Here is a 21,981-nt window from a genome sequence, read left to right as displayed (position 1 = left end):
CGTTGAACTCCAAATTCCTTAAACCTACTAGCTATTGGTAGTAATTCTGGTTATAGTTATTAATTTAATAATTAATTATTATTAATTAATTATAAAAGTTCCAAATTGATAGTTTAGTGTATTTTATTAGACTCAATCAATTCATTTCTCTTCTTTAAGACGTGTGATACCCCCGAGGACTTTATTAATTCAAGTTATTTAAGATTATCTTTGATAATTTTGATAGCTATAATTTATTGATCGCACCTACACAAGTGGGTGCCCCCCCTTTAAACATTGTAAATCCCAACAGTTTTTAGGGTCTACAGAGATTGGGATTGCACTGCTGAGACTCTATGCCAGATGTACTTGTGAAGGTTGCACCACTGTGGTAGTAGCTGATTTAAGGATCTGCCAGGTCCAGGGAGACCAGATAGGCTGGAATCCTTCCGCTGCTCAAGTTGTTGACCGAAGAGGTTATTTGCCTGATGAGGTCCTGCATTATATTTCTTACCACTTGCACATATATCTTCCTTGACAACTTCTGCAACTGCAGTACCCTGGAAGGTTTTACTCAGAGTCTGTAGTTGTTCTTGTTGGAGGTGGAGTCTCTTTTGGATTTCTGGCATTTCCTTGTTGAGTTCACCCATGTGTTTTTAAAGCAGGTTGAGGTTGAGGAGTTGGCAGTTGAGAGGCTGATAGAAAACAATGACCCAATTGCTGACGCTGTGGCGATCAAACCACCCAGGAATCATTTTGGGTGATTCCTGCCACTAAGATACTCCAAGAACTTCTGTAGTTGTTCGAGGATGTGGACTGTTGTTTGTTTTGCTCAGTCCACCATGTCATGGGTCTGGACTCCGCTTAGTGTGCCCTCAGTCACTCTTGGGGGCAAGCGGATATGTTTGTGTTACACGTTCCAGGGGTCTAGGCGTATATAGAGGGTGTAGAGTCCGCAACGGGTGATTAAGAGCCCAGTTATTCATTGTAGGACAATACTGGTCGGCGGGACAGGTTCGACCACATCATTGGTCAGGGTGAGTTGGAGCATGCAACTATTTCATGTCTCTACTGAAAGAGTTTGACTTCCTTGTTCTGGGCGTTTTTCATGCCATTCCCCTTCCAGGTGGGGAAGTGAGTGACAAAGCACTGGTACGAGCTCGAAGATCTGTATGGCTCACGAACCGGTGATGGGCATCCTGTCCTACCAAAGTGCAAGGTGTTGTGGCTGGTGGTAGACTGGGGTGCTTCTGCATCTAACGAGTGAGCAGATGGAGGTGCTCGATAGCTGTCCAGTGTAAGGAGGTCGATGCTCCTAGCTGTGGTCTCTGGGTTGGCTGGTGTTGCCAGGCCAGTTTGTTGGGCCTTTCTTTGGGCCTTCAAATGAGGGCTGGCCGTTCCAAGTGCGGACGGCTTCCTTCGGGCAGGGTGTGACTACTTGTGCCCGGTTGGTGACCCATTTCAGGGTCAGAGGCAGTGTCAGGTAACTCGCAGGCGAAGAGGTCAGCGGCTGTACTTACCTGTCTTCACTGGGTGATTTCATGCCTGGTTTCTGCTGTGCTCAGGAGAGCTCTGTCTGAATAGACAGGACGTCCTGGTGCAAACTGGCATTACACTGTTGCACCACTTTATAAATATGCTGTAGCTGAGTGTAGTGCTCCTCTTGCTCTTCAGCTTTCGCATGAAGTTTGCGTTAACAGAGGAGGGCTATTTGTCCATGCAAATCCGGGATGGTGTGCTCAGGCTTACCGGCTGGTTGGTTGATGTGAGATACATCTTATCTTATAATCGCAGGTATTTACATCATACCAATTAACCAGACTCAAAGGTGGGCAGCCATCTGCCGTTGACGTGTTGGGTTGAGAGAGAGAGAGAGAAAGAGAGAGAGCGAGAGAGAGGCAGAGAGAGAGAAGGGGTGGGGGTGGGGGAGAGGGAAGCACAATGCAAATCTCACCTAGAATTCTAAAATAATATTAATGTAATGGTAGTGGTAATATTAATATTAATAAAGTAATAATAGTAATGATAGTCATAGGAATACAACCAATACATAGTCTAGTCTAAGAACCATAAGCATACAACAATCAGCAAGCATATAAGATGTAGGTGTGTGTGTGGGGGGGGTCAATAGAGAGTGGGGGTGCCAAAATGGCGTGCAGACCCACGAAACTCTATCCCTCAAAGGGACAGAGCCGAAAGGGAGGACCAGCTGTATTTGTCCTCAAGATAGCAAAAAACCATAGTTTTCAATAATGCGAATTGCACCACAATGTTGCCCATCTTATCAAAGTTCTTCAGAATACGCTTGTTTTCGACCACAGCGCGCATGTCTGCATAGACAGGGAATTCGGCCTCAAACCACTTCTTCTTCTTCCTGTCTTCCTCGCTCAGTGGTTAATGCAGGCAATGCTGCTGTGTTCCATTTTCATCTGTCCAGCTGTGGCTATCCAATACATGGTGCAGAACAGAAAGCCACCAGTGCTTCATTTCCTGGAACATGACACTTTTTTGGAACATGACCACCTGAATGGATATTTTAAAAGTCATCATGGCTGAGTTTGAGACTTTCTGCTGTTGGAAGCTTGGGCATAGATGGATTGTTGTGTTGTTAGCACAGGTAACAGGTTAGGAAATGTAGTCTGCCACATTATTATGATCAGAATAAAGATAGGTTTTTCACTGTTATGCACAAACACAGTATTTCTCAAAGTTTGTAAATTAATTTATAGTAAATCAGTGAATGAATAGAAAAGTCAGTGACTGCATCTTATTTACCTGTGTGTTACCTCTGTATGTTACAGACGAGAACCACATGTGGTTCGTGACAGACCTAATAGGGGAAAACAAGATATAAATTACATTTATCATAGAAAACAATGTTTTAAATTGTGGTATTTCTGTTCCTCAAGAACGATCTCCCGTCCTCTCCTCTTGACTTTTCACTGCAACTTCTTTTGGAAACCTTACAAAAGGAGAACACATTATCATTATTATTATTAAATATAAAAGATGGATAACACTATAAATCAGAATCAGAATCAGAATCAGAAATACTTTATTGATAAATATATAAATATTTACAGACATGTCTTTGTAAACACAACTTTAAAATACCTTTTTGAAGTATGCCACAAATCAAACAGATGTTTGCTTTGTGGGTACTCCTCCCTCATCATCTTTGTCATGGATGGAGAGCGGCCTGTATTGACCACCTCCTCCTGCAGCCCCAAATGCAGGAGCTCTTCCAGTGTGTGTTTAAAGTACTCTGCTTCCATGACCACAGAGCTTAAGACTTCAGTTACCTATAAGAAACCCAAAGACAGATGAAGGTTAAAGATATGAAATTTGCAAGCTGTATTTGTACTATTGTGTTATTGCCACTGTTGGGCCTCACCACGAGTGGAGAACAAACAACAGCGGCCTAGCTGGGAAAGGCAAAGCCTTGACCCAATGCTTGAATGGAAAACAAAGGCCAAACAGTAAAATAGCGGCAAATCTCCACCAGGTATTCAGTTAGATGCAAGATTTAGGCTTGAATCCAAACACTGACTTTCTATTGCACCAACTGCCAAACATGACGCAAGAGACCCTGGCACACAGCTATGACCTCTATAAAGCCTTACACACCTCCTGAGCAACAGAATGCTTTGTGTTTGCTGAAACACTTTTTGGATCCAGATTGTTATACTCCATATAACAATCTTGTCCTGTTTTGCTGTGTGTTTGCATACTTAGCACATTCCATTGTGTATCGTACCACGCTGTTGGACCGTTTAACTGTGTTATTTTAGTCACTGTGGAAGCTAGTAACTATGCTTTATCAGACCAAAGTCCAGTAACACGGCTGTTGAATGAAAGTTTGCTGCCGGGTTCCTGTGTGATAAAGGGATAGCTATTGTGCTTTACCACGGCATTTGAGATTTCTTGTGCCTTACTCTGTGTGCTTTCTTTCTCCTTCCTCTCCACTAACCCACACACCTTTACATACCTGTACATATACACTTACACACACATCTCAAACGACCCAGATAGCGTGGTAGTATAACCAGCTAAACTGCATGCTATCTTTAGGACAAATAGAGTGTGTCCTCCATTTTGGCTCTGCCCCTTTGAGTTTCGCGGGTGTGCCCGCCATTTTGGCTCTGTGTGTGACGTCACGTCCACCGTATTTCTCACCCCCCACTCTATTGTCCCACACACACAGACCTTACATGCTTGCTGATTGTTGTAAGCTTATTGTGTTTAGATTAGACGATAGTGGTTGTTGGTCGAAGTCATTGATTGTTAATCAGTGCTAAGGTTAAAAAAATGCTATTGTATCTTTAAAAGAGCAGTTGCCTGTGGTTGTTTTGTGTATATGTTGTAATAACAGCTGGTTGCAATGGTCAGTGCTCAGACTTCACCCTTCGCTACCCACCCTTATTAACGTAAGATAATACTTTAAATATCATCCCTTTTTGGGTGGACAGCCTATGACATCATGTCTTTAGGAAGAGAGAAAAAAAGAATTATGACTATACTTCCTCAAACATCAGGGGATGACTTCCAAGTTCCAGAATGTCCTTTGAGACATTCCCATGCCACCTTCATCTGTGCGCCAAAATATGTAACCTTGGTGTTGCTCATAGGTGGTCCCCATATATGGCACATCTTGAACAGTTCCAACACACAGGACACAATTGCTATCGATTCTGGACTGGTCTTCCCAGCGTCGTCATCAGAAGATGAGGTGGTGGTAGAGTCTGATTGTGGAAGGAAGCTGTCATTATTAGGGTCCATCCATTCTATGCTGCTGAAACTGGTGTCAACTGATTAATTGACTGACTGACTAATTTGCTGTCCCAAAGACCACCTGCAATGAAGTGATGATACGAGAAACATTTTTATTTTACAAATTTGTGTCATTAAGTCAGAGATATAATGTCAGATCAGTATGGAAAACCTTACACTTGGCTATTGGATGCGAACCCACATTGCACTGCTTTCAGTCAAACATCTTCTGACTGCCTGTAGAGCACTCTGCTGTGTTTGTTTTGTCGGTGTTGAGGTTGTTATGCCTGCTGAAGACTGCCCTGCCACTGGTATCACTAATGACGGATTCACAACAGTGAAATGCTGATTTCAGGACACAGTAAAAAACAATGTGAACACCTTTAAGACAAAGGAGATGGTTTGGGGGATGGTTGTTGCATTGTTCAGGCAAAAGTGAGAATGTTCCAGAATGCAGATATGTAAAGTGTTGTGGGGGGAAGCATGGTTTCCTTTTACTATGATAAGTACAGAGTATAATAGGCTAGCCAGACAGTATTGTGTGCATTTTGTGGAATGTGTAAATAGAATAAGGATTAATTTGCATTTCAATTATTTAACCAGACAATGTGAAATGTAAAAATACTGTATACTCTAAACTTGATATGTGAAATAAATTTGATTATGGCCTGCCTAAATTACGTTGTATAAGAACTCAAGGTAAAGTTTGTAACATAATGGTCAAGAAAAAGTACTCTTACCTGTGGAAAGAGCCCACATGGGCTCTGGAGAGTAGTACCAATCGATGTACTTGCTGCCCCACAGCTAGGCACACAGGCAGCGGCAGTAGAAGTGGAGGTAGTTTCTTCTTCAGTCTACGATGGTAGAGTACAAATAATTATTAGCAGTTGTATTTGTGAAACCATCTCAATACTAAGTAGAGCAGACACAATATGGAGTTTTAGCTTTGCATTCAATGTAACCAGCGTTAGGCTGAATAGAGGTAAGCTGTTTTTAGCTAACTTCTATGGGGGCTCTTCCTTGTCATGGCTGATATGGCTTGGTAGTGCCTCCCATCATCTCTGACTGCATGTCCCTATTGGAGTCATCAGCAGTAAAATGCAAAGAGCATACCCAAAGACTTCCCAGTACTGATGCCGGTGTGTTCTCATATCTCAGGTTATTTATCACTCTGAGCCATTCTTTGCAATGTTCAACATGTCTTGGTAAGCGGTGATATCATCATACATCACATAGGCAAGTTCGTTGTTGATACAAGTAGTACAATTGAATTTCTGGCATTTCTTTAGGTTGTCTGTCGAACAGTGAAGTACTTGAGCCGTATTTCAAACTTTTTAAAACACAGTCGCATTTGAAAGGTCCACCTCCAGACCACAGGTTCTGTAATTATTTCTGGGTTGGGCGTCAGAAGCTTGCGGGCAATGCATCCTGGTACATGTAGGCACTGCCAGCACAGCTCTGCCAGCAGTGCAGCTAAGGAGATCTCTGCTGTCTCGGTCAATATAGCACTCACTGAGGAATGTATTGCTTCAATGGACTACATATACCATCAAGACTGGCTGGAAATCCACTTGAAAAGTGCTGAAGTTTCCCTTTAAGATAAATTATCTAGATGCAGTGTAATTGATAGTTCGGTTGTACTAGATAATTGATGTATTTAGGGCCTGAGCGCTATTATCTCTACAAGATGTTCCCGCCAGAGGATCTCACATGATGGATATAATGAAACATTTAACCTCCTCCCATAAAACTAAACTAAAAAGTTGCAAGCTGATAGGTTGGGATGTGTGTTTGAAAGTGCTGTCTAAACCTCTTTCAACCGTGGCTAATAATCAAGCATGTCAACAAATCCTAAACTTCAAAGAAGTAGAAGGCTGAAGGCAAAGATATGAATCGCAGAACCTGATGGGTTTGTGTTTGCAATAAAGTAGGCTGGAGGCCTAAATTACCTGTGCAGTAAAGGTAATTCATCAGAGGCCCATACACCGCAAAATATATCTCCCAGTAAATGACGCATGACACTTTCCAATTGATGATTGTTCATTTTTTCTTCAGTTTCTCATTAATAATAATTATATTATAGTTCAATAATAATCTTCCAACACTTGTTGCTTAGAATTAATTTCCAAAATACTGTTGATTTTAGATTAAAAACAAATAAACCGTATCCCTGTTGAAAATCCTCTTGGTCGTTGCAGAGAGGTAAATCTTTCAGATGTCTCCCCATGGCTATAAATATTTTGTAAAACTCTCTGACTGACTGGTTGTTGTTAAATTGCGGCCGGAAAGCCTTGGCAGAACCCTGTCTGTCGTCCTGACAGAGGGCCACGTATTCCACGTCGCTATGGATAAAATTGAAGAGTGACAAGTGACTTCTCCCAATAAATGATTCATGATTGACCATCGCCAAAACAAGGTACTTCGGCATGGATCCCGAAAAAAAGGTTCTCTTGGGTACATATTCTTGAATTCTCGGAGATGGAGTATGTTTTCACATTAATACATGATAAGGGATAGAAAGCGTTACCTTTCAGCAAGGCCACTGAATGACCTAAACGCACAGCGGGGGAGACTGTGGCTTCCATAATAAACAGGGACACCCCTAGTATTTGTAAATAGTAATTTGCATTGGCGGAGGCCATGAGACAGAAGACATTGTTTGCCTGGATCAGCTTAATTCTCAAATTCAAAAGTAATCTCTCGTAGAAAATATGTCCGGGGGGGGGCAACATGTGAAACTCTGGCCTGTTATTAATCACTAGAGAGTCCATATCTCCAGCTGTGTCTTTGTAAAATCACCCAGCGCTGAATTGACTTTTTAGCATATCTTCAGAAAAGTTTAACAGGTTCTCAATCATATCTCTGTACAGGTGAGTGGCGCTGACTTGAGATATTAGTCTATCCCCCAGAATGATGTCACATTGAGAAAAAATGGCATTCAGAGGATAATTAATGATCCACATGGCAGCATCATGAGCCAGGTTTGTCCCATCAGCGTTGGTGATTTCCAGACCGAGATGCAATTATCTATCATTGAGATCTAAATATATTTCTCTGTCTCCAGGAATAAGGGATAGAATCGATCAGTTAGTGTTAGTTTCATTGATAGACACGTGTCATGGGCGCTAAGAATAAATCCAACTCTGTAATGGTGCATTCGGGCGATTTTTCTTATACAAGAGCTATCTGTTCTCTTCTTTTTTCTAAAACATATCTCCAGACCTCCCGGGTTGCTTCTTTCGACTGATTTTCTCTTTTTTGATCTGCCCGCTTTTACACGTTGACCCGGCGGACTCTTCTTCCCTCTTCTAGCCAGAATCATGGCGCCTGCTCCTGAACCTCCAAGGCTCTGTGGCGTTACAACGTCACAATAACAAAAAAGTTGGTAAAACCCCATCTTTATATCCGTAGGATAGGAAGCCATCCTTTGGTCAAATTTAAACCATTCTACCCACTGGCTGTATACCCACCATGTAATCCGCAGGTGGAAAAAAGCAGAGATGGTATGTGCCTCCTGCTTGAAATTCAAATCTTTTTTGAATATAACTATGGTTCCACTGACTATTGTCCAGTTCTGTCCTGAGTGATGGGCCTTGGTCAGCACTTCTGCACCTGAGGGGTCTATAAGTTTTTTCCTCCATTCGAAGTAGGCTGACTCTATAGGAATGTTAATCCAGCTGTGTGGGTATGCAATCTCTGTCAAGGCTACCTACCACGGACCCTCTAAATCAATATGCTGCGGTATATCCACGCAAAAACTAGAACTCGCATTGAGGTTGGCGTTGGAGGGTAAAGTCACATAAAATCCTTATTTCGATCCATGATCCGCGAGATCATGAAATTTGACCCTGATTGAAACCCGAAGAGGGTTACTACTTGTTGTGTTTTTTCACACATTTTTAAGGTCAGGACTGCAGCTTCTCCAGACAGTTTTTCCAGCACACCAAGACATACTTTTCACTGCTTTGCTTATGCTCTCCCACAATTTCTTCTACTTGATAGGCTTTGTCTTTAGCTGTTTGCACACAGGAGGGAGACACTGTAAACAACTCTTCTGTATAACTCTGTTTATATTTTTTATTAAACACTACTCTCAGTTTGGATATTCTTAACAGATCTCCCTCCTTGAAATTCATCTTTAACTTGTCATTGTGATGAAGTACAGGGTTACCGTACAGGTTCTGAAAAACTTGTTCTCTGACGGCACCAGCATAGGAATAATTTTTATACTATAACTGTTATTGTAACTTTGAAGCAATTTCTGCAAGACTTCTAGATAACGCCTGGTGTTTTTAGCTGTAAAATACCTCCCTATTCTAGTTTTCAACAAAGTTGTGGTACAAAAACTCTGTTTCTGGGAAAATGTACCCTGAAAGGCTTATGTAGCATATATGCGTCCTGTTCAGATAAAACATCTTTGACCCGCTCTACGATTACTTTGACCCCCGTTTCATCCTGCATGGCTCTGGATTTGCTCCACTCCCCCAAAACAACCTGGATGGGATGGGTCATAATACACATTTTTCATTTCAGCCTTCTCAGCCATCTCTCCTTCTGGGTGCTCTCTGTGATTTTGAAAATAACTTTTTTGAGAATGGCTTCTTATTTACTAAATTTAAAGGCTCAAGTTGTGAGAGTCTCATCAAACACAAAGTTTTTTCTAACCCTAACTCCCTAGTGAAGAAACAACAGTATAAAGTATTTTTTAAATGAATGAACAGACATAACAAGTGATAAAAATGAATCATTACACACTACAAGTTTTAAATTAAACACAAAGTTTTTTTTAAATGAATCAACAGACACTACAATTTTATAAATTAATCATTACACAGTACAAGTTTTTTTTTAATTAATCAACAGACTCACTTAGTTACTTCAACATCTCTGCTAACCTTGTTTTCAACGACTTGAACTAAAAGACCTTGTAACTCTAAAAAAAAACAGTCCTTTACAACTCTAAAAACTTTTCTTACACAATTACCCATTTGTATGTGTGTGGGGGTTATTCAGGTGAATTACTCAGGTCCTTTCCAAAACTCCACAGCATCTTCCAATTTTTCAACCTTGTTGTTGTCTTCTCCGATCTGTGAATCGTAAATCTCCTCAATCTTGTCTGCTGTACAGACCGTTGTTTTTAGTTAATGAAGAAAGGCCTCTGTAAAGCCTTGGACTCTGGATTCAGAAGCGTTGATGTGGTGTGATGTAAGCAGTCACTGGATGACTGAGATAAAACGGTCCATCCAATCTTTATCAACTTGTCAAAGTGGCTTAGGTAAAAATACTCAAGTAGCACCAGCAGGCATTCATGATGTTTTTGGCTTGGGTGGTTGACTTGGCAGCTGTAACAGATTTCTATTCTATATTTGCATAAAACCGCACACAGCAAACTAACCTCCACAGATTTCACAATGTCTAGAAATACGTAGGACAGCCAACCCATCTGGCTCATCGCTCTGTTCTGGGTTCTGCTCTCCCAGGTCTGTCTGATTGGTGTCTGGATGATAACCGGATGAGGCAGCGTCGTCAGGAGGGGGAGGGCTGTTTGGAAGATTGGGAGGAATCCAATGATCCGATGATGGTTAGGCGCCTGATGAAGTCAAACTCTTGGGTGAGGATGGCGGAGAAGAATAAGGAGGGTAATACTGACTCATATCCCAAAGATTCCCCCGTACTCGTGCAGGGAGAGTAATATCCTGGTCGTGTCCTGCGGTGATGATGGAGGCATAGGAGGGAGACATTGTGTTTTTTTTCCCTATTTGTGGCTGTCTGCCCCAACAACCCCTGTTATAAATGATAAGAGGGGCTGCGCTGGAATAGAGATCCTTACGCCGATTTCTTTCAGCATTTTCAACCAGTCTGGGATTCTTCTTCTCTAACTAAAGAGGCAGAAATTATATTATTTATGAGAGACCTTGAAATGCCCTGCTAGCATGACATGATAGATAGATTGTGCCTGTGGTAGTGTGCAGTGAGGGATGGTGGTAGGGGTGAGGCTGTGTGGTCTGTTAGCAGCCTCCCCAAAGCTCTCAGTTATCCATCAGTTCAGATCAGATGGATATGTGGTAGCATGATGAGGAGGTCAACTGTCCTACAGAGCTCACCGTCAGCTACAAACTGCTGGCAGGTTCAGGCAGGTCTGAGATTTCTTTGATGAGAAGGGGTTGGTGGAAAAAGATTTTAGCGCAACACTACAGAACACTACCCTACACCACCAATCAATAGTGATTTCAGCACCAATGGAGAGGTCTAAGAAAGGACAGGATTTTCCAGGGAAAAACTGAGAACAGGCACAATTTTCTTCGATGTGCAGATGCCTAATCACAGATATTAATGGGACAAGGACAGCAAAGAATAGTTAAGCATGGTAGATAAAGCTGGAATCTGTTACGTTCTGCATTGTTCTACCTGAGCCAATGCAGAGATGGCAGAGCAACAACCTATGTCTATACTTTTCTGACAAGTGACCTTTTGTGGTCTTGCAAATAACGGTCCTCTCTAGGTAGCAAGAAGAAAGGAGGATGAAGTTGCTATACTGTCACAAATGTCTCACACACTGTCTACACTGGACGCGTTAAATTTTCAGTCCTTTCTCACACGCATCTGACGGAACAGATGTGCTTCAATATTAATCACTACATCTGTCTACACCAGCTGCGTAGGGGCTTGTACTTCACTAGCACTTTCGATGCATAACTGTGACCCAAAGTGTATTTTTAAATTTCAACCATATTTTCTACCGACTCTCCAATGTAAATAAAGTGAAGCCTGCGGGCTAGTTCAGGCGGTCAACTCAAGTCTCCTACTACACTCACATGGCATACCACTCCCACTGCAACATACTGTATATCCCTAGCACACTTTTAATCATGGCGGTGTACTTAAGTGGTCAGTGCTCTGCTCACTCTTTTGCTGCTGTGTCTACTGCCACACCACTCACCTGAAACTATGCTGACACTTGCTGCTCCTGCTGCCCTTTTTTCTACTGTTCATATAGCAAAAAGCCTCACCTTCACCAAGCATCCACCTGTAGGCTCTGAGTCCCCCACTCCCTGCTGTGCCAAGGTTGAGGTTTCCATTTGGGGAGACAAGGACAAAGTCAGAGGCTAGACATTGTACATATTCTACATCCACATGATAATCCATTCCATGTGAGTTAGCTGAATGAACTACACTGATTTTGTATTGGACAGTAAGCTCTCTCAGAAAACTTCTACACTACAGTTGCTAAACACATTTGCTATAGACACTGACAGTGGACTGCAGCTGCTGCTGTTGGTCGTTTGATTTTTTTTTTCTTTAGCTATGTGGCCAGTGTAGACAAAGAGTTAGGAAAAGGTTGGAGTAGATAGTTTGGCATACAAAGCTTGTGACTTTAACGCTGCTGTTAATGTTCGGTCTCATAATAACAGTCAATGTTGCTTTTTTATCAATGGGAGGGAGCTTGTTTAAGTTTTTCTAACCTTAAACAAGTACTTTTGGCTGCCTAAACCTAACTAGATCTTAACTACAGAGGTGGCAGAAAATGCTCATAAGAGTCCCTTTTGCAAAAGTCACTTGGTCTTATCTATTTTGTCATTTAGGTATGCATACTTGTCATTGTGGCTGTTAACTTCCAGTCAAGTTCCAGTCAAGTAAAATGTCATCATTGATGCATTTGTTATGTTTTTGGCATTGTCTCCCAAGGACAACTGTGTCCGGACGACCTGATCAACATTTCTCAATAGCAGAATATAGTGTGTCCAACCATGATAAATGTGCTAGTTGCAGTGTTTACTATGCTCCATCATACTGAGGGATAAACTCATTATGTATTATTTAAAAATATTACAGAATTCAGCTTTCAGATAATGCACCATAATAATGAAGTATTTTTATGTGCCTCACATAAAAAGTAAACTTTTCTCATAGGGTATGCTTCAAAAGTTATTTAAGGGTTTCTCTGACTTTGGGAGACTATGGCTGGGTAGAACTGTAACATTGTTACAGCCTTGGCTACAAAACCCCCGCTCATCTGTCATTTTGATTTCCAAACTGCAGGCCAGGCTTTTGAGAATCTATAGTCTGAGAGGGCCACATAATGGGACACATTCTTGCTTATTACTGGAAGTATTGGAGCACACGCACAATTGGCTTTACTGTAAACACCCTGGCAATCAATGGAGATGTATTTCATGAATGGGACAGGGCCTCAGACTGATCATCCCTTCAAACACAAATGCAATCTTCTCTCTAATGCTGTGGCACAGAAGGACATATGCAGCATTTGCTAGCTCACAGAGAGGGTTTGGGTGATTGCCCGGGAAGGGCTCGCCACCAATGAGTGTGTGTTGGGGGTCTAGAGCCAAAGAATGAAAAGGGACTTAAAATTTGAATCAACGGGAATGGGCCAATTGAAGCACTGAATGAATCACTTTTCATAAGGGAAATACTGCGATGGCTGGCAAAGAGGTAATCCTCATTCCCAGATGACAGACAAAGACAGAAATACATGCTAGAAAGATGGAGAAGAGACAGGAAGATAGGCACAGGCAAAGAAAGACAGATGAAAAGGATTGGAAGAGGAAAAGAGCAATAAGAGGGGAAGAGAGATGATAGAGGGAGACAGCAGAGACAGAAGGCAGAGTAAAATAAAATACAATAAGCAATGTAAATGTTTATCATCTGAATTAAAATTGTTTTTGAATTAATTGGAAGAAGGTTTACTTTCAGCTTGGCCACCGTGAATGATTACACTTAGTATAATTACAGTAGCCACCCAGCTAGTGTGTGTTTGTGTGTGTGTGTGTGTGTGAGAGTGTGTGTGAGAGAGAGAGTGAGTGAGTGCATGTGTTTGTGGGTTTGTATTTGAGAATTTGTCTGTGAGCTAATAGTCCATTGCGATGGTAATGAGGGAGCCAGTTATTGATTACCTGAGGCTGTGAATGTCATCCACTCACCACTCACAACATTTGTCAAAGGCTAACAAGCAGGACAAAGACTCATGCATGGTAAACACAATCATTTACATTCTGGATGCAGTTTTTTTTTCTTTCAGAATTTCATATTGTCTGTAACCTGCAGGTATCACATTTACCTTTTTTACCTGCCTGTAGACCAAGCCAAATCAATTTAAAATGCATTCCAAAATGCTTGGGATATTGAAGCCCAGGGGCCTCATGGATAAGCCTCATGGATAAGGCTGTTGCTCCTAAACCAGTCATTGTAATTCATCCTCTGGTCACCATAAATATCTGTTCCATTTGTCTGGACCAAAATGGTAGATCTAATGACATTACCATCCCGAGATTCAAAGTTTTCCAAATGTACAGTCTAACAAGAACATGGCCATTTCCAATACCTTTGAATGGAGAACCCAGGTTTGCCATTTGGACACGTCCCAGGCTAGAGTTTGACTAAGCTGATACTCAAGTGTCACCACGGAGTACAAGGACCACCCAGTGTCAGCACGTAGTCCCATTCTGACAATTGGAAGACTTTCTACCACTTCATGGAGCAGCTCAACAGCCCTTCTGATCCTTAGGCTGGATCTTGAAGAAATGTTCAACCAAAATGCAAGTCCAAAACCTAAATGACAGAAAGTGTCCTATTTGGCAGGTAGACAAATAGGAAACTTTTTGCCCCTCCAAGAGGCAATTTGGGGAACCTGGGTCCCCCATACAAAAGGTATTCCAAATGGCAGTTTTTACCAAATAAGTGTAACAAGTTTCCCACATGGACATTTCCTAAATCAGCTTTGCCATTTTGAATACCTTTGAATGGGATGGTCAGGTTTCCCAAATGGACAACGGGAGTGGCAAAACGTTTACCAAATGTACATATCAAAAATCTTCTAAATGTACATGTCCATTTGGAATACCTTTGTATTGGGTATCTGGGTTTCCTATTTGGACAGAACAGAACTAGAGTTATTTAAGTAACCAATAAAAGAGTAGCAAAGTGGACACAAAACTTCCCAAATGTACATGTTCATTTGGAATAACTTTGAATGGGGTACCTGGATGTTTGGACAGAAAGGAATTAGAGCTATATTTAATAACACTACACAGTTTAATAAGGAAGTGATATATTGTGGCAAGTTGCCATTAAGGGCTTTATAAATAAATAGAAATCTGTCACGTCTTACTGTTAGAGATGTCCACCCAACCTTTTCATACAAGATGCAATGATGAGTAGAATAACTGTCACCAATAATAAATCTAAGGGCGGAGGGATAAACTCTTAAATCTAGTGGTTTAAGAGTGGAGGCAGAGTCGTGTCTATAGCTAACATCACCATAGTCCAATTATCTGCTTCCTACTGAACATTGGAAAATTTGCCGTTTTTCTGTACAAATATCAATTTTTTTGTGTTTCAATGTGAAATTTAAACATACACACACAAGTTTTCGATCCAGCCAGACACCAAGATATTTGTACTCTGAAACGCTCTCAATCCTCTGTCCATTCGTAGTGGTAATATAATACTGTAAGTATTGTCCACAATATCTCTGGCTATAGAAAATAACATGTATTTAGTCTTCCTTGCATTCAGAATCAGAATCAGAAATACTTTATTGATCCCCGAAGGGAAACTCTTTGTTACAGCAGCTCGCCTTTACATCAGTGCACACAGGAGAAAGTACTAGCAAAAAATATAATACAATACACTATAAAAACAGGTCAGAAAATAAATGAAGTACCAGGTGGGTAGTATAAGTATAAGATTAAATAAGTGTGAAGTACCAAGTGGGTTTACCAGTTGATGATGATAATACAGTATAATAATACAATGTAATAATATAAGTAATAAGTAGTGGTGCATGTACTGTCGAGTTAAGTGTAGCTTATTGAGATTATTAAGATATTGCACAGCAGTAATGGAGGTATATAATATCAATATCAATAAATAGGAAAAACTGAGATAGGAAAACTAAATATTGCACGGGAGTAATACACAGAATATTGCACAATTATTCAAGTATGGCAGAGATGTAATGATCAATGTCCAGTTTAGTGACCTTGGGTCATACAGACTAACACTTAGAGGGAGGAGTTAAAGAGTTTGATGGCCACAGGCAGGAATGACTTCCTGTGGCGCTCTGTGGTGCTTTTTGGTGGGATGAGTCTTCCGCTGAAGGTGCTCCTTTGCTTGACCAGCACGTCATGGAGTGGGTGGGAGACACTGTCCAAGATGGCATGTAGTTTGGCCAGCATCCTCCTCTCTGACACCACCGCCAGAGAGTCCAGCTCCACCCCCACAATGTCACTGGCCTTACGGATCAGTTGAGGTGTTGAGTCTGTTGGCATCCGCTACCCTTAACCTGCTGCCCCAGCATGCAACAGCATACAGGATAGCACTGGCCACCACAGATTCATAAAACATCTTCACTATTGTCCGGCAGATGTTGAAGGACCTCAGCCTCCTCAGGAAATAGAGGCGGCTCTGGCCCTTCCTGTAAACAGCTTGAGTGTTCTTGGTCGAGTCCAGTTTATTGTCCAAGTGTACTCCCACTGGTGCCTTGGCCCAGTGATCCCGTAGTGATCCATAGATCCGTAGTGATCCATAGATCCACAACCAGCTCCTTAGACTTTGTCGAATTGAGCTGCAAATGGTTCTGCTCACACCATGAGACAAAGTTCCCCACCACAGCCCTGTACTCAGTCTCATCACCACCGCTGATACATCCCACCACAGCAGAGTCATCCGAAAACTTCTGAAGGTGGCAGGACTCTGTGTGGTAGCTGAAGTCTGTGGTGTAGATGGTGAACAGGAAGGGAGAGAGGACAGTCCCCCGAGGGGCCCCAGTGTTGCTGACCACGCTGACACACAGTGCTGCAGAACTAATTTCAAATTAAAAAATGTATCTTTTAAGACGTGGCTGAGTGTGCAGTATTTGCAAAACAATATAGAACTGTATTATCTGCATAAAGATGGGCATTACAATTTATGATAAAGGATGTAATATTGTTAATATAAATTGTGAACAAAACAGGACCCAAAATTGAAGACAATTTAATAGTTCCACAAACTGCGGTAGAGTGTGTGAAGCTGAAGCAGCTTAGTCCCCCAGACAGCTCAACTCAATTCAAGCAAAACTGACACCACTAGGAGCCAGAAGTTTGACTGAATTCAAATCAGTGTTTGAATTGGAATCAAAAAGGTACCAGTAGTCTAAACCAGCAGCCTACGGAGCATGCACATACATCTGTTGGTTCACCAATAGTGTGCAAGGACATTTTTTTTATTAATTTGAGGATACAAACTACTATAACAAACTACTACTAATATGAAATGCTAAGGTTGGAATTATGGTTGTTAGAAGAAACACATAAATGTTTCTACGTTTAAGCAGAGAAGGGTGTTTTGGATAACTGTAGGTTCCAAATATCCTTCTTGTGGCTTGATGAGCAGAAACCAGCCTTTTTTCCTGATACAAAAGTGCAACACACACCAGCCACATCGGTCACGGTCAATTGAAGCACATCAAAGCATAGCACACCAGATGTACCATACAGAGAGAAGACATGGTCAGGGCACAGCAGCCTGACCGCTATATAAAGCCAGCATGATTTGCAAATCAAGGGAGTGAATGTGATGACATTGCTACTTTTCTGAAGAGGTGATGCTGGGAAATAGGACAAACGCTTATTGTAGACTTATGTCATTACAGGTTGATGTGCATTGTCAGGTAAGGATACACCACTGCCCTAAAGACAAAGTGGGTGTGTGGGCTTACATAGAAAATAACAGATGCAGGTGTTTTTGACATGTGTCATGTGCTGCAGGTGTATGTTGCCCTTTATAGAAGCTACACCTTGAGTGACTCATTTGAAAGTGGCAGTACTGAGTAACAAGTAATGGTACTTAGTTGGACAGAAATCTGATCTGACAGTACTTTGAACCAGTGATACTGGCCAAATTCAAACTCAAATTCAACACTGTGTCAAATGCATGATGCATGACAGCTCATAATAAACACTAGCCAGATATAGGTGATTCAAATGTAAATTGAGAAAAAATACATTAGGCAAGTTTTTTTGTCTTGAGAAAAAATATCCAACTTGTATTGGATACAATACAAGTTAACACACAAAGTTATAAATGAGCTGTCTGAACATAAAGAGCATAAAGAGACTAAGACACCAACAATCAGAGCGAGAGGGACAGACAGGAAATTAGACAAAGGGGCAGACAAGACATGAACGAGTGAGAGAGCATAAAGAGGACAGACAGAGGGAGACGTCCTATTAGAGTTTTGTTCTCAGCTAAAAGTGGGTCACACGCCGGAGGTTAAAACTGTGACAACAGCACTCTGCTTGTTTCTGTAAGACCTGTTCTTTTTTAGCAGAAAATGATATTTGGTGAAATTGATTTCTGAGGAGAAAATGAGAGCGACAGTGTCACACAGAAAGAAAGTGGAGCACAGAGAGGGAACGAACAAGAGAAATTGCTGGAGAAAGAAAGTATCAGAGTAAAAAGTATAATAGCACGAGAGAGAGAGGAAGAGTGCTGACATTATGTAAATGAAATAGTTTCAGTTTGTGAAATAAATTGAATGAATTATGCTTTGCTTAACCCCTGGGCACACTGTTACATTCTCCCATTTTTCTCTCTGGAATTAAGTATGTATGTATATAACTTTCCCTTTGTGCAGGTGTGGGTCAAATAAGGCTGCTGAAGCAGCTTTTCAACACCTGACAATTTTGCTTTTTGAAACTTTATATAATTGCAGAAAGTAAAAAAAATAGCCCTTGAGGTAGCACACTTCTAATTAGAAGCCTATTTTCTATAGAATGCTCATTACCTGTGAAATAATTGAGAGTTAGGTGGGGCTCAAAACACTGTGCAGCAATAATATAGGCACTGCAGGAAGCTTCTCGGAAAATAAAAACAACTTGTTAAGAAGTGATGATAGCAAAGTGATACTTTAGGGATTGCTTTTTTTGAAATGCTCTTTTTTAATTTGGAGGTCAAAGTTCAGGGTCTCACATAGAAGAACAACCATCAAGCTGAATGGAATTGAGTGTCTTGTGCTGTGATTAGACTACCTAACATTTACAGTATGTTGGAGTACCCCTGTACTGTGAACTGCAACATCCTTGGTTCAAGTCTGGTTGTGGACCTTTGTTTGCTTCTCTCTCTCCTTACTTTCCTTTTATATCACTACTGTCTGTAATAAGGACATATAAATACATGTGGAAAAATATATTTACAGTATGTCTTTTGGAGCATGTCATAAGCTGAATGTCCAGAAAATCTGCAAAAGAAAATGTGAATGAATGCACCTTTCCATCCACTACTGTTATGTGATTATTAGGAGTTGGGTGCATTGAGATAAACAGTTAGTGGCACTAATGCTCAAGTCGGGTGCAACCAAACCATTACAGAAGAAGAGGGTGCAATGAGATGCGTAATTAAAAAAGTGCCAGTCAAACCTCAAACGGTGGAAAACCATGTAGAAAACATAACGGAAATATAACATTTCTACGGGGGGTGCAGGGATTTTGTGATGCTTCGTGCCAAGCTTCGAATGCTTGGCACGTCCCCTGACAGTGCATTGATGTTGACCGCACAGTTTGTCACTCAATCCTCCAAATGTTGTATTGCTGATGTCATTGGGGTAAGGACAGATTTGAGGTCATTTGACAGTTCTGCATGATATTGTTTAAGGTACCAATTTATGGTACTAGTGAATTGATTATGGATGTATTGAAATTGCTTATCCATCTTGTCCTCCAGATCCTTCAGTTATGCAATGCACAATGTTGCAATTTTCTCTGTGCTTTTTTCCGAGCTGTTCTTTAGCTCCTCCTTATGGCGCTTGTGCTCAGCAGATACCAACTTATAGATTTCCTTATTTTCCAGTGCTTGGTTATGTGGGTTCTCCATTTGTTCTTCTATCATTTCTATTTCAGTGTTTTCTTGTGGCAAGGGAATTAATGGATGAAGATGCACAGATTCTCAACAAAGCGCCATTTCCAACAGGGATTAATTAGTCCCTCTATCAAACATCCGGCAGGAGTTCAGTTTAGTTCAGTTAACAGTTGAAAAAAACAAAACAGTTCATCAGTAATAAGTTTAGCTCAAAGACCGCTTTGAAGAGAAAAAAAAAACATTACTCGCACCGTCGAGAGAATAGCATCATGAGCATCAAGAAATATGCAGTCAGTCATGTCAATCAGTCAGTCAGTCGGACCAGCAGCCAGCTCTCTGGAAACTGTCTACTCCAGGATTTTAACGCTCCTAGTGGTGTCCGTTTGGCTTAAACTGAGTTGAGCTGTCTGAGGGACTAAGCTGCCTCAACTTCACACACTCTACCACAGTTTGTGGAACTATTAAGCTGTCTTCAGACTCCGACCATTTACCAGAAATGGCGCTCTCCCTCTTACTCTCTGTGACAGCATACCAAAGCAACCTGGTAGGCGGCAGCAGCAGACACCGAACCAGTTGAAACAAGAGCAGGGTAAGCTGGGGGATTGTGGACACATAACATGCACTATAGTTGGTTTGTCTGATATTTGGCCGAAATCTTTTTTCAAACTGTCCAGGTGGTAATCTCCAGGTGTGTAATATCCCACCAATCACGGGCTGTTCCATGTTCAGCACGTTGCAGAGAATGGCAATGAGTTCAACATCAATAAGTGGGTGTTAAGCCAGAAAATCCTCACATTTTTCCAAGAATAGTAACAATAATAACTTTATTTATATAGCACCTGTGCTTTGACAGACATAGCAATGCAGAAACAGGATACCCAGAAGGCAATATAACAGCAGAAAGCCAAACAGAAATCCCAAACAAAGCAAGACAAAATTAAGGTAAAATTAAGACGAGACAAATTAAAAACAATGAAAAACAAGACAATGGAAATAAAAACAAATGGAAACAATTAAAGCAATAAAGGGATAAATATGAAGACAGCATCACATAAAAGAAAGTCTATAAAATTTAGTTTTAAGACATGATTTAAAAGAAGTCCCTGATTCTGCAAGCCTTATCTCCTCAGGCAAATCGTTGCACAGCTGAGGGGCCATGATGGCAAAAGCACGATTGTCTTTAGATTTAAGCCTCGACTTTGGAACAGCCAGAAGGGCCCCACCTGAGGATCTAAGGCTGTGAGCTGGCTCATATGGGGTCAACATTTCCATTATGTAGCTTGGGGCCAGACCCACACGTTCTTTATAAGTGATAAGTAAAATCTTAAAATCAATTCTAAAAAGAACAGGGAGCTAATGTAGAGAAGGCAGGATTGGGGTGATGTGATGTCATCTATTAAAACCAGTAAGCCTAGCTTCTGCATTCTGAACTAGTTGGAGGCGAGAGAGTGACTTTTGGTTTATGCCAGAAAGGAGAGAGTTACAGTAGTCAAGTTGAGAGAAGATTAATGTGTGAATGACTCTTTCCAGGTGTGAAAGCATTGGTTTAATTTTGGAGATGATTCTTATTTGGAGGAAGCAGGACTGGACAACTTTTTTGATTTGTGGTTTAAAGCTTAGGTCAGAATCAAATAGTACACTTTTGAATAGGGCTTCACATTTGCAGACAGGGGACCAAGGCCATTCTCAATGAGACTGATGGGGTTTGGGGGATTGAACAATATGATTTCTGATTTTGAGTTAACGAGTGGAAGAACATTTTGTGCCATCCAACAGTTGACATCACTGAGACAATCTAAAACAGCAGCTAGGCTTTTTGGGTCATCAGATCCTAGGGGAATATCTGTGTGTCATCTGCGTAGCAGTGACTAGTCTGGTCACTGCATGACTGACTGTGATTTACTGTGACTAGTAAGGGGACTTTTCCTGTTTGTCTGGAAAAATTAATGGGCCGACTATTGCCACTGACAAAAAGTTCTCCCACTGACTCTGCGTGATGTCAAAGCAACCTGGTAGGCAGCAGCAGCAGACATCGGACCAATTGAAACAAGAGGAGGGTGAGCTGGATGATTGTGGACATTTAACGTACATTATAGTTGGTTCGTCACAAGGTGGTGAGAAAAAAATCATCATTGTGTCCATCACTGCTTATGTTTCACTTTTAGATAAAGATATAAAATTTAAACAGCTCTCTGCATAGGAAATCAATTAATTCTTTTTACAAACAAATTAAAATCAAATCCAATATCTGAATCTGAGTATAATCTGAGAATCTGTGACCAGACAAGTGTTCTTGTTCCCATTGTCTTCAGTCATTATCTTGAAAACCTGCTTTCTGTGTGTCCTTACCTTAACAACCAGTGTCATAGTCACTGC

This window comes from Siniperca chuatsi, linkage group LG8, assembly GCF_020085105.1.
Source record: "Siniperca chuatsi isolate FFG_IHB_CAS linkage group LG8, ASM2008510v1, whole genome shotgun sequence".
In the NCBI taxonomy this organism is placed as follows: domain Eukaryota; kingdom Metazoa; phylum Chordata; class Actinopteri; order Centrarchiformes; family Sinipercidae; genus Siniperca; species Siniperca chuatsi.
The sequence above is the reverse complement of the archived record's forward strand: the minus strand, read 5'-3'. Positions refer to the sequence as shown.